This window comes from Poecilia mexicana, unplaced genomic scaffold (assembly GCF_051168715.1).
Source record: "Poecilia mexicana isolate PSO_F unplaced genomic scaffold, ASM5116871v1 scaffold_5, whole genome shotgun sequence".
Lineage (NCBI taxonomy): Eukaryota > Metazoa > Chordata > Actinopteri > Cyprinodontiformes > Poeciliidae > Poecilia > Poecilia mexicana.
This window is the reverse complement of record NW_028263374.1, coordinates 19,445,539-19,458,778: the sequence shown is the minus strand read 5'-3', so window position 1 is coordinate 19,458,778 and position 13,240 is coordinate 19,445,539.

Here is a 13,240-nt window from a genome sequence, read left to right as displayed (position 1 = left end):
TAATACAATGCAGACTTTCCTGTAAGGTCACCGGAGTGACGCAAACCCAGCGTCTCAAACTGACTCATCTATCCAAATAAAATACAATACAATATGCCCTCTGTGAAAGCTGCGCATTAAGAAACCTTTGCTGCTTTTCAGGCGGCTATTGTCAAAGAAGAGTAGAAGTAAGCATGATACAACATCTTCTTCCTCAACAGCACCATGCCTAATATCACAGACTTTCACCAGAATGCCCCTCTAGAAACTCTTATGAATGTTCCTTGCATGAGCTCATTTTTGATTATCTGTATTGCGTGAGAGCAATATGTTGGACTAGTACTGTCTTTAGATTTTATTTTTTTCTATTTTGTCATGCTACAGCCACAAAGCTCAAAGCATTTTATGGGGACTTCATGTCATGTAGCGTGGATTTGTGGTTCAGCATTCACAGATTCACTTATTCGCTTTGTTTTATGTGAAATGTAACTCCAAATTGTGCACAGAAAAATTATCTGAAATATTAGAAGGAAAATGCAACTTGGGGAAACTGAAATGGAAAGACGCAATTTGAGTCGACGCTTTTGTCTGGTCAATCTAGTAGAGATATTTATTTTTCTTGGCACTAATACTTGCGCATCTCAAGAGTGCAGATGAGGAAGACTGTGGACATTAGCCTCTGCAGTATTGCATGCACCGTATCCAATGTGCATATTAGGGTATATTTGGTGTTTATACTACAAAAATAAGCAGTTACAAGTTTTTTGAGGGGGTCTGAAGCTTTTGCAGATTTCAGCGATTCGAAGGCATGTAGGCCACACACCAAGCAAGTAGAAGAAGGTGTTACGTCAGAGGAGACTAAAACTGGACTCTTCTGCCTATAAGCAGAGCTGTGTGTGGAAAATCAACATTGCACGTCATTCTGAACATACCATCCCCATGGCAACCCTGGGTGGTGGCAGCATCATGCTATCTGGATGATTTTCTTCAACATAGGAAGAAATGTTAAGACTTGAGACTGAGATGGAGTTTCAGCTTCCAGCAAGAGAAGGAGCCTAAATTTAGATCTACACTGAAACGGTTTAAATAACCGTACCTGCATTTGTTAGAACTGACTTTGTCTAAGTTTAGGGCATATAAGCGTGTTTTTTTGTTTGTTTGTTTGTTTGTTTGTTTGTTTGTTTGTTTGTTTGTTTGTTTGTTTGTTTGTTTGTTTGTTTGTTTGTTTGTTTGTTTGTTTGTTTGTTTTCTTTTGCTTTCAGTATTTAAATCACTATATGAATTGTACTCTGATACCGACACCTGACAGGATCTGCATAGTGAATGAAAGAATAAAAATAAATAATTACGTATTTATATATTTCTACCAAGATTGAAGGTTTTTAGCTTAATCAGTGGACTGTTTTATTTTGTAAAGATTAAAAAAGAGTCACAAATGTTACATAAAGATCCTTAAAAATGTAAACAAAAATGAAAAGAGTAGTTTCTAACAAAAACCTCTACCTTTTGAGAATATTTAAATCAGAATGCTGGGAGGTCAAATGCAATTCCTCTGTGAAATATTAGCATTGTTTGAGTGAAAATACACTGTTAAATGTACATTTTTAATTTTAACAAAATCATTAAAAAATAAAACTCTGATCTGAAGGCCAGACTCCCATGGAGGTAATGTCAAAAGGCAAAAAGACAAGATGGAGTTCAGGTGTCGTTTTCCTGGGAGCGTCGTGTGAAAGGCCCCCACTGAAGAGATGCGATGTGTCACAGTTTGATTCATATTTAAGGCATTTTTAGTTTCTCTGCCTATCACTCCTCCAGTTTCTCTACCTGTTTAACCCGTGCTGAAGGCTGCAGGAAAGGTGGAGCCTTTTGATGAGTGACATGTTACACAACATCATGCCAGGTTAGCAGATAATCACAGGGTCAGCACAGAACTGCGTGACCGGCCGCGCACGAACGAGCCGACTGCCAAGGCAGGCGCGCAGTAACCAGTTTACCTAACTGGAACTGAAGCACCCTGGAAGAAAACAACTTGAATTTAACATTGTTAAATTTTTTAACATCTCATATTCACCCTCTGTATCCTGGTAACTTAGTGAGACCACTTACTGTAATGGCACCTTTTGGGAGCGTGGGAGGAAATCAGAGCAACTACAGCAAACCTATGCATCCATTTTGATCTTCTGTCTCTTCCACTGCAAATGAAACAAGATAAAGCTCGAGCTAAAGCTTCAAATGCACCCAGATAAGTTGTGTTTTATGGCGTGACACAAGACCCAACCTCAACTTTCAAACTAAAGCAATCAATTCCAGCTGAAGATAAGACAGATTTCCCAGTCTTATCAGTTTTATGTTTGCAGATATGATGAACTAATGTTAGAAAAACAGGATTTTCATTAAGTGTAAGACCAGATTTAAGACAAATAATAGTTGCTTTCATATTCTAGCCAGACAGTGTACAATGTCTAATCTAAACTTTATGGTTTAGGTGGTAACTAAAGAGTTGGAGAAAGATTTGTCCATTGAGAAAATCTGTGTCAACTAGAAGTGGCTGGATTGATCCAAAAATATCGATAAGATTGATGACAAGTCTTTATCTGTATCGGATCAATACTAGCAAGGTGAGATTAACACTTTAATTTTACATTTTATTTTATTTTTACTAAACTCTACGTCTAAGAAGATTTTGTTTTGCTCTCAAATGATGTTTTTCCCAACTTTATTTAGGAAAAATGCACAGAGATTTGTTTTGTTATTCTATTTTTTCTGTTCGACATGTCCATATGTCTTTAAAGTATTTTGTCAGGCAACTATAAACTTTGTCCAAATTGAGATTTTAACAAAATAATTCAAAGCAATCCAAAGGAACATGATGATATATTAAACTTAAATAATAACAGTATGGAGATCATATTGGTGTTGGAAATACTGACCATGTTTTTACTTGTTATCAGATGCTGCCATTATCATGTTTACCTGTCGGGATGCTGATTTTAGGGAGATGTTCGTTTTCAGCCACGTGTTTTTTCGGTTTTTTGAATGAAGCCCAACATTTTTTGTGTTGTTGTCATCCAACCCTGACCATCTTCTGTAGTTGTGCCATACTCTGCATTTCTAGATGATGGACTGAACAGTAAAAGCTCCGGATATTTGCTCCTCACCCTGCTTTTAAAATCTCCACAACTTTCTGTCTTTGTTGTCTAATAAACCCATAAGGCCTTCACAGAGCAGCTGGATCTATAATGAGAATACAGTACACATGTTTACTCTGGGTAGGTGACCTCTGAAGGCAATAGGTTACAATGGATTTTATTTCGGGGCATCAGATTTCCCTAAAGCACATGTGTCAAACTCAAGCCAAATCTGGCTAGACTCCAAATTACACCTATCAGTCCCTCCAATTTTTCACAAATCCTCAAAATTCACACAAAGTTCTCATAAAATCATCATCAAGATCCCCACATTTTTACTTATTTTTTTAATATTTACTGCAATTTTTTCTCAAAATTGACCAAAAAGCAGCTTCAGCCTTATTTGATGTCAAGTTATATTCTGTGACCAAGAGGGCGAGTTATAAAAACATCACACAACATAAAATTTTCTTACAAATATTCATAAATTAGCACCTCAAAATCTGTGATTCTGATTTCAAAAACCACAAAAACAATCAAAATCCCAGATGGACTGATCAGTGTGAAAAAGTTTTTCAATATTATTTCACTTTAAGAAACACTTATTGAATGCAAAAACAAACAGCTGTGCATTATTGCTGTAACAGTTTAATGGGTTTTATCAATACATTCTGGCACGACCGGCCCTTTAAGAACATTTAGATTTTTGATACGGCCCAAACTGAAAATGAGTTTGACATTTCTGCCCTAAAGGGTTGTAGTAAGTTGAAACGCGTGTCAAATCCTTTTTAAAAAGTTTTGAAAACGTGCATCATGTTGTATTGATCTTTCACATAAAACCTCAGTCTGGTGTTTGTGGTTGTCATGTGACAAAATGTGAAATCCTAAAGGCTCTGCTTCCCAGCACTCACGTTTTCATTTAATTTTTCCGATGTCGACAGGATTTACCTAGAAGCAGAAACAAAGGCACACACTCAACCACCTACTAAAAAATACTTTAAACTCTGCCTCATCATGCGATGAGGGTTGGGAAAGGACTACAGGAAGCAGTCAGGCTTCCTGAAATGACTGCTGTCGTGGAGCAGCTCCTAACCTGTACAGAGGAGAGACAAACACCCAGCGGGTCAGACCCAGGCAGCTGGTATGTTTCTAAAAACAGGCCGCTTGCTTCCCCCCCCCTCACACCTCGTCGCCCCCTTCTCTGTTCTTCACAGCAGATGCTGATCTCTGTCTGTCTTCAGAAGGAAGCAATTACTGAGTCAGAGTGCAAGACACACCTCTTTTTAATAAAACCACATTAACTCATCTGCTGACTGACAGACTCGGTTTGTGACTCATGCCTTGGATGTAAGTGCTGGGTGACAGGGTTCAATTTGAGACGCGGCAGACTAAATTAGAGGCCTTCCAACAAGCAGAGTCAGGACCGTACTTGAAGCACCAGACACCTCGAGCTTTCACTCCCCTCCGTTTATCTCCTCATGATCAGTCTGTCTCCCCTCCACTCAAGTGCTGGAGCCTCCAGTTGCTCTTCAGATTTTCTATCAGCTGTTCCTTCTCTCTGCAGCTTTTTTCTTTTATCTACGTGACCCGTATCCTCTGTCCCATGTTGGATGCATCTGTTACATAAGTTTGGCCGGGTAAAATTCCACGCTGCTCCAAATGCAGTGACAACAATTTCTTACTGTTCTGATTCAGCCGCCCACTCATGGGATGTTTTCCCAGCTGCTCACAAAAAGGCTACCTCACTTCAAATGAGGTTTGGACCAAGTGGGAGGCTGTACCTTTAAGAGAGCTCTGAAAACACTGTGTTATTGTTGAGAGAGGTTCTGGCTCCTGATCTGGAGCATCTCCTGAAAGTAGTCGTAAGCTGTCAACACTCTGGCCGCTGATCTGATAGAAGGAGCACTTTTATTTTTGGAGAAAATAGCAGACTCTTGGCTGAACATGTGCATATTAAACCTCTGAGGCTGTGCAGGATATGTCAGAAACAATGTTGGTTTTTATTGTTATTTTCTCTTCCATTTCAGCTCGCGCTGACATCTGTTCCAGGAGTCAATCCTACTATTTGTCATGTACTTAAAATACTTAAATGCAATGGTTTTAAGCCTCCATAACGTTTTAAACTGGTGTAAAAAGAGGGGGTTCTGACAGGAGAACAGCTGCTTTCAGAAAGCAGATGTTCCCAAAGTTCAGCCTCAGAAAGATAAAAATACAGAAGGTAAAGCTTGAGCCAAATTCACAAACAAGCATAGCGAGTTGCATAGAAACAGATGCAAATTTATCAACAGTTACAAATACCTAAACACATTTAAATGGCAAAACCAGAAATATGAAGCCACACTGCTTTTTTATCTAGACATGTATGTTAGTTTACCTAAAAACATGTCAGCTGAGTCTGAATGTAAAGAAATGAAGAGCATTTCATGAAGCATCGAACCCGGTCACCTCCATGGAGGATTAGTGCTGCATATGACGCAACCTGATTGTTACAGTTGAGTGCATTTGGTTTAAGGGTATAAAATAAATTCATCTACTGCACTATTTTCAGCCTTTAGATAATTCTTGTGGGATATTTGGTTGTTTTATTCCTGCAGATTTTCTCATCATCTGACCATCGTGAGACGGAAGTCCAGTTATCTATTTACAGCCTGTGATGATTATTGGCTCAATAAATTATAAAATTGGTACAAATCTCCAGCAAAGTGAGCAACTCAAAGCATTCACCATGATGTGAATCTTTGCTTCAATAAAGAATCAATACATATTGATTATGACCGCGGTGTCCAAGGTCATCCTCAAACTTCCTTATTGAATGCACCTGAATCAAGCGATGGTTTACTAGCAGAACTCAGTAGAACTTTATGGAGCACTAAGAAGATAAATTTAGCCAGGTCACCATTGTGAAAGAGGTCTTGATCTTGTATATGTCAATCGGATTGATCTGTGAAATAAAGGCTAAAACATCTGTAACTTATTAATTGAAAAAACCTTTTAACAAAACTGAAAAACAGAATCTACAAATCCATACACAAGTCCAGGTAAATAAGATAAATGCGATTACTTCTGACCCACTTTTTTTTCACATTTATGCAAATCTGTTGCTCACAGCTTTTATTGGCTGTGTAGGAAATGTTTCACTTTGCTTGCTGCTGCAGGTTTAGCCCACAGCAATAAGGTAAATCAAGTCATAGATTATAGATAAGTTGTCTGATGAGTCACACGATGAAGAGTGACAGATGAGAGGTTAGCTTTGGGATGTAACATGACACCACTGAGGGCTTGTACACGCTCTGGAAGACACACGCCTAGCTGCACGCACAGTCCAACAGGACAAGCATGAAGTTAGAATAAATATTGTTTTGGTTTTCATTCAAGATCAGATTCACCACAAAGAAAAGTTTAACAAAACCTGAGCACAATTTCATATTTAAACTATTAACAACATGAAAAATATATTTTTTTTACAAAACCAAAACATTGATAATTGATGTAAGAAGCAGGTAAACTTTGTCTTAACAGCCCCAACATTTGGGATCACAACACATTTCTTTTGCATTTGAGAGCCTTTAAAAATGAAAATTAATCATTTACTTAGTGGGTGATGCAATACCACAACACTGCCAGTCTACGCAACATATTTATTTAGACACTTAAATAAGCGTCCTGAAAACCAGTGGTTGGCAAAGCTGTTTTCAGGATTTCACTGTCGGTAGTGAAGCTTCAATGAAATATCTCAAAGTAATCTCCAGAAATAAATTAGAGATTAAATAGATTGTTGGAGGCCTAATCTTGGTTCACTTCCAAATAAGTTGCAATAAAATACAAAAATCATGTTATAATTAGATAAAAACATACTATAAAAGTTGATTGCCTTGTCACTTTGCCCTTCTTTGAGTGGTTTAATGCTGTTTGTATTCTCCAATCAGCAATGTTTGGGGTCATAACACTCGGATGCTGTGCCATACTGCCCCCACAGGCAGCAGACGGGATTTCACAGCACAACCACACAATGTTTTACTGCAAGAAATATTTGTCTTTATCCTTCCCTTTACAACTACGTTAACTGTTATGATGATACAATTCCTTCAATCTGAAGCTGGGAAAACAGCCTCAGTTTTTTGGCAACGTGTGTTTAAAGGAACATTTGTTTATTTTCCCAGGACAGCATTTGTGAGGTCAGACTGATTCCCTGATCTAGTTTCTTCTAAAGAGTTGAGATCAGGGTTCTGTGATAACCAGTCAAGTTTTTCCACACCAAACCCAACCGTCCGAGGTTAATGTTGGAGCTGGAAGAGGTCATTCCCAGACTGTTTCTCCACGTCACTGGGATCATGAAATTATCCAAAATGTATAGGTATGCAGTAGCATGAAGAGCCATTTTCAGTATTTCAGTAGCAAGCCCAAACCATAACACAACCCCCACCAAATTTTACACTTGGCACCAGTATCAAACCTGGGCTTGACCTTCAGATAACCAGACTGGGAAGCGGGATTTTTCTCTCCAGAGACTGTAATGGCAGTGTGATTAATACCTCTACATCCAACACTTTGAATTGTACGTTGTGATGCTTGGATGCAGCTTCTAGCCATTCCTCTGAAGCTCTTTATTTACTACTCTTGACCTGATCTGAAGTCCATGTGAAGCTTTGAGGTTTGCAGCTACTGACTGCAGAAACTTGGCAACTTCTGCATACTGATATGTTTGTGGTCTACCACCCTATGGCTGAGTTGGCTTTCTTACCAGTTGCTCTTACTTTGTCATTATACATTTTAGTCACCAAGAAAAGGGATTTATGCAAAAGTGACATCTTTATATTCTTCTTAAAGTTTCATAAAACTGTGTTCAATCACTTAAAATGGTGTTTCAGCACATTTAGCAACATAGTGTAGGATAAAAAAATCCCTGAACTCTTGGTGTTACCATTTATATGTTCAGCTGCCAATTTATTACATGGCAGCTTCTTGCAAGTCAAATTTAAACATCCATCACAACTTTGTCTATTATTCCATCGTTTACCTTTTTATTGTCAAACCCTTTTGTGGCATCATTTTGTTAATAAAATTAGCTATGAAATCTTTGTCTCTGACTGGTTGGGTTTTGGCAATACTTTCACTCCTTACATGGAGTTACTCTTGTGTCTATGTAAGGTTTCCATCTTTATCAAATATCACTAGATGTAATGCACACCACACTGTGTCAAGTGAAGATACTAGGAAGCAGGAAGGAAAAACAGTGCGATACAGTATGTGCAGGTTGGTAATGGGACACTGAAGCTACTTTGTTTCAAGTCAGTAGTCACTGTTCCTTCATTTTGAGCTGCTGTCCTGTGCAGATCTGCAAGAGGTTGTACAACACAAGGTCACACAAACCTGCCCTGAGTCCATCTAAATGTCGCCAGCGTTTGCACAGCAGGGACAACGCTGTTCATTTGCACAAAGTGATAAATAACTGAATCAATCACTGAGGTGATGTCAGAGTTCAAGGCCTTTGGTCATTCTTTGACTAGCTCCTCTTGGATTATATTTCTCTGCAGTTCTTCCATCTGCAAGTTGCTTTTCTGTCTTAACAGAAGATAATTGTCCAAGAGCGTGCATGCAACTTTTCTCCTGTTTATCCAGATTATTCATCAGGCTCATAAAGGTTTCACTGCTTCGCCCCCACAGGCTGCCCTGAGTCAGTCAAGCCTTGCACCAAAGCCCATTCTGCCCTCACCTGAGGGCCATTTAATAGAGACAGCAAACACTGTTTCTAAGAATCGGGTTAATTTGTACATGATTTGGGTTCAGTTTTAGTAGCAAAGTAATACTGATGGGGAATTGCTCCAAATAGGGATAAACATATGCAGAATGGTTTCATAATGGTGAGAGAAAAAAAGAAAAGCAAATATGTGTGGTTAATTAACTGCATGTAAAACGATATAAACGAGCTTCGCTACATTCAGTGTATCTCTGCACATGTGGATGTATGGACAAGCAGGAGTTGCGACACACTGTAAAGCTGCAGATGCACAAAGCCGCACACGTCAGACACGAAGAAGAACAAGTTTTTCTGCTGGAATGGGGTGAGGATGAATGCTTTAATTAACTCTTCAAGGTGAGGTAAGAATTATCTCTCCAGACTGCAGTGACAGAGTTGAAGTTTGTAAACAAAAACTGCCTCAATCCCAACCGTTCCACAAATTCTACATGGAATCTCAGATATTCCCTCCACAGCATCGCAGAGCGGATGCTCCAGTAGCTTCATTTAGTGTTTTGCTGAAGAAACTTGCTGGCTGCCTGGATGTCCTCACTCTGCACTGAGAGGCTGGCTAATAATTTGTCAGCCCCTGTGGGGTATGAGGCCAGCATGTCAACAACGGACCCAGTGTTCCTCGGGCTAGCTATGAAGATTAGAGTGATCCGGCGACTCTCCAGTCAGCGAGGGGTGTGTGTTGGGGGGCTGGGTGAGGACGGATACGAGGGAGAGTGGGTGGTATTCCTGGGTCTGTCTGGGTAAGGAAGTGTTGCTCTTGCTGTGAAGCAAACAACTTAGAGACCAGTAACTTAAAATGGGCACAAAGGCATAAGAGCATGCAAACGTCGTTTTGATTGTTCCCTCGATGTAAACCATGCCTGACCTTTTTCGTCATGATTCATGTTGTGCAACAGTGTTCCCTCCTTTGCAGGTGAAATGGCTTTACCCCTGGAAAGGTACAGAGAAACACAGGAAGCAGGATGCCAGGCTAACAGGACAAAACATGCAGTTCTTCATTGTTTTTGACAGTTGAATGACACAATTATATTAGTTTTCATACAGGATGACTCCCAAGAACCATACCCAATGTACCTGCTGCCAAACAACTGCAGAGGAACAGCTCCCTGATCACGCCATCTTCAACGATATGCTGCTTATCATTTTATCCCCTCAGGCCTACATTATTAATCTGCATGTGCAAGTAAAGAGAGATTAGAGCAGCTCTATTAACAATGCAAAGAGTTTTGATGTTGCAACTCAAGCTGATAAAGTGCACGCATCTGGCATCTGGTGGTCAAACAGGGTAGTTGTCTGTAGTTACAGTTTTAATGGGCTTTACGCTGCAAAAACGCTGAAAAAGTTAAAATTAAATCTCAGAAGGATTGAGCTGAAAAATTCTAAAACCCCACTGAATTCTAATTTTATGAGTTAGTGCAAACAGTTTTATTTCTCCTCTGCAGATGACCAGTACAAATTTCCTCCAGCAAAACGTCAGTGAGTTTTTTTTTTCCTGTATGCACAGCACCTTGCAACAGTATCCATACCCCTTGAACTGTCTTTTTTTTAACTTACAACTATAAACTTGAATTTGTTTTATTCAGATTTTATGTAAATGTTATGTAATTTTATGTGGATGTTCATTTTTGCCTTGATTTTTTGCATATAGGTCAAAAAGTTAACTGGTCACATCTGACCATAAAAGCTTTTCAAACAGAATTTCTGACTCACTTCCATCAAGGCCAGATTTATTTATTGCAGCACAAGCAGCAGTAGAGTCAACAGTTTCTCCTACAGAAACACTCTGGATCTCTGCAGCTCCTCCAGAGTTACCATGGAGCTCTTGGCTGTTTCTCTGATTAATGCTCTCCTTGTCACTCGGGCAGGAGAGCATTAATCCTTGCTCATTTTAATTTGTGCTCTACGCTCTGCGTTTTCAGATGATGGACTGAACAGAGCTCTGTGTGCAGCACAGAGCTATAGAGCTTCATAATCTGACGCTGCTTTAAACTTCTCCACAGTTTTATCCCCCGATCTGTCTGCTGTGTTACTTGATCAATGTCAATGCTGTTTGTTCACTGAAACCAACTAATAAACCACTAAAATGGGATAAAAGAAGTGTTATATCTTTGCTAATAAGGTGGATTCTAAAGGCATTTGATTGGACTGGATATTACTCAGGGGGTTTTATTTGCAGACATGCATAATAATTCTTTCCAATGTACAATTATGTGCTTCATTGTGCTGATATGTGATGCAAAATGCCAATAAACCAACCTTGAGCTTGTGGTTCAAGCACACAAAATGTGGAAAAGTTGAAGTTGTAGAAATACTGCATTAAGTTAACACTGCAGCAACGAGGGGAAAATCTGTTAAAATATTGTGAAGCAAAACAGCAAAGTACGTTCATGTGATGGTGACACACATCATCAATGAGAGTTTACCGTGACTGTACAACACAAAAAGGTACAAGGTGAGGCCACGCTTCAGAGGCAAAGCAGTTCAAGCATAAACAAGATTTTAATCTAAATCCACCATCTGCGCACAACGACAGCGGCTCTGTGCCCACACTAATCGCACACACCAGATCAAGGCAGGGGCATGTGAGCTTTTTTTCAAAGTTTCAGCAAATAAAGAGATCCCGACCATTCACTGAGATAATCAAACTTCAAACATCAGCTCAAGGCGCAAGAATGAGGTGTAGGTAGGAAAAACAGAGAGGCGGCACAAGAAGAAAAACACTGGATTTCATCACCAGCCGTCTTACGTCAAGATGACTAACTAGATAGGCAACAGAATACCTCCCTTTATATTCAGGAACAAACCCTTCCTGTAACTGACATGCCTTCAAATCAGGCCAGTTTACAAGATTACATAAAAAAAAAAAAAAAACTGTCATGGCAGCAGAGAAAAGTTATGAATGGAGCCTGCAGGAGTGCATGTAAAAGGTTTGCAGTTGAGATGCAGAGCTGAAACTTTTCAGGAGCGTTCCTTTCTCTTCTGTTGTTCTCATGACCAATCTCCAGTCGTTTCTATTTAACAATTATCATGTTGCTTAGGAGGACCTCTCAGTGATTACTTTGCATTGTGGGTTTTTTCCACAATTTCCAAATCAAATGAGCACCGCGCATTCGCTTTGTGATTCAGAGGAATTCTTTCAACCATGTGAAGCACGGAGGAGACCACTCCCTGAGCTGATCCTGTTCGGGATTTTGCATGAAAGTGAAGCTACAAAGGATCAGCATTGACAACAACCCACTTCTTTCTTACACTTTAATGCGCTTAATGTGTTTCCGTTTTGCCTTTGTCTTTAATTTTCTTCCTCAGGAAGTGCTGCATATGAATGGTTCTACACAACATCCCCACTTCCTGATTTCCATGCTTTACTTAGGTTTTACTTTTTAGATCAGTTCTTAGAGTGTCATCGGAAACAATTATCATTGCCAATCAAATAGATATTTTTGAAAATTACATTGTTAGATTGATGTTTTAAGACCAGAGAAGTCCATTTTTGTCTTTCTTGGCATATGACATTCTTTATAAATATGGGTAATAACGCTTCATTCATTTTGCACAGCTGAGGTCCTTGTTTGTAAAATCAACAAATATGTAGAATAATAGTTTTTTTTTTTTTTAAAAAGAATATAAATTATTAAATTAAAATGGTGGGTTCTCCCTTTCTGCAGTGGCTTATAACTCATGTCTTCATAATATAATTTATTAGTAAGCATTATTAGTCTGCATACTACTGAATTTATGTTGCGGCTTTTGTTAATTTAAGACTTCAAATCAAATGAACTCACTAAAATATAATCAACAAAAGAAGTTCAAGTGGAAAAAATCACATTTTTACTATTTGTAGGTATGTGAAGTTTATATCTTTAATTCAAATGAAGATTAAAGTAAAATTCGAAACTAGATAATAATAGTAATTTAACCTAAGTGTTGAAATAATGAATGTTCTAAATAATTTGGAAAACATTTTTACTACACAAGCTTGTATTTCCACAGTTTTTTCCATTTCTAATCTGGAATGCAAAATATGTGTTGCACTATTTTAAACAAGCGCAGTTGAAACAGCTTTATGCAACGCTTGAGGATTTAAAGTAAACTATGAAACACCTGCAAAGTTTTCTTTACTTGACGAAGTCTGTCAGACACCCTGTCTAGTTTAAAACTTAATCAGACACTTATTTGCAAGTTCATATCTCCTCTGTAGGTTTATGCAAATACCTTGGAAGGAAATATCAATGGATGAACACTTCATGCAAAAGAACATGCAAAAACAAAACTGTGGTAAATGCAGAACTTGAAACTAAACGTGTCAAAATGTGATGTAAGATCAAAACAACCTTGTCTTTTTTTAACATGTAAGTATTTATGAGAGTATAGACACGTTGGT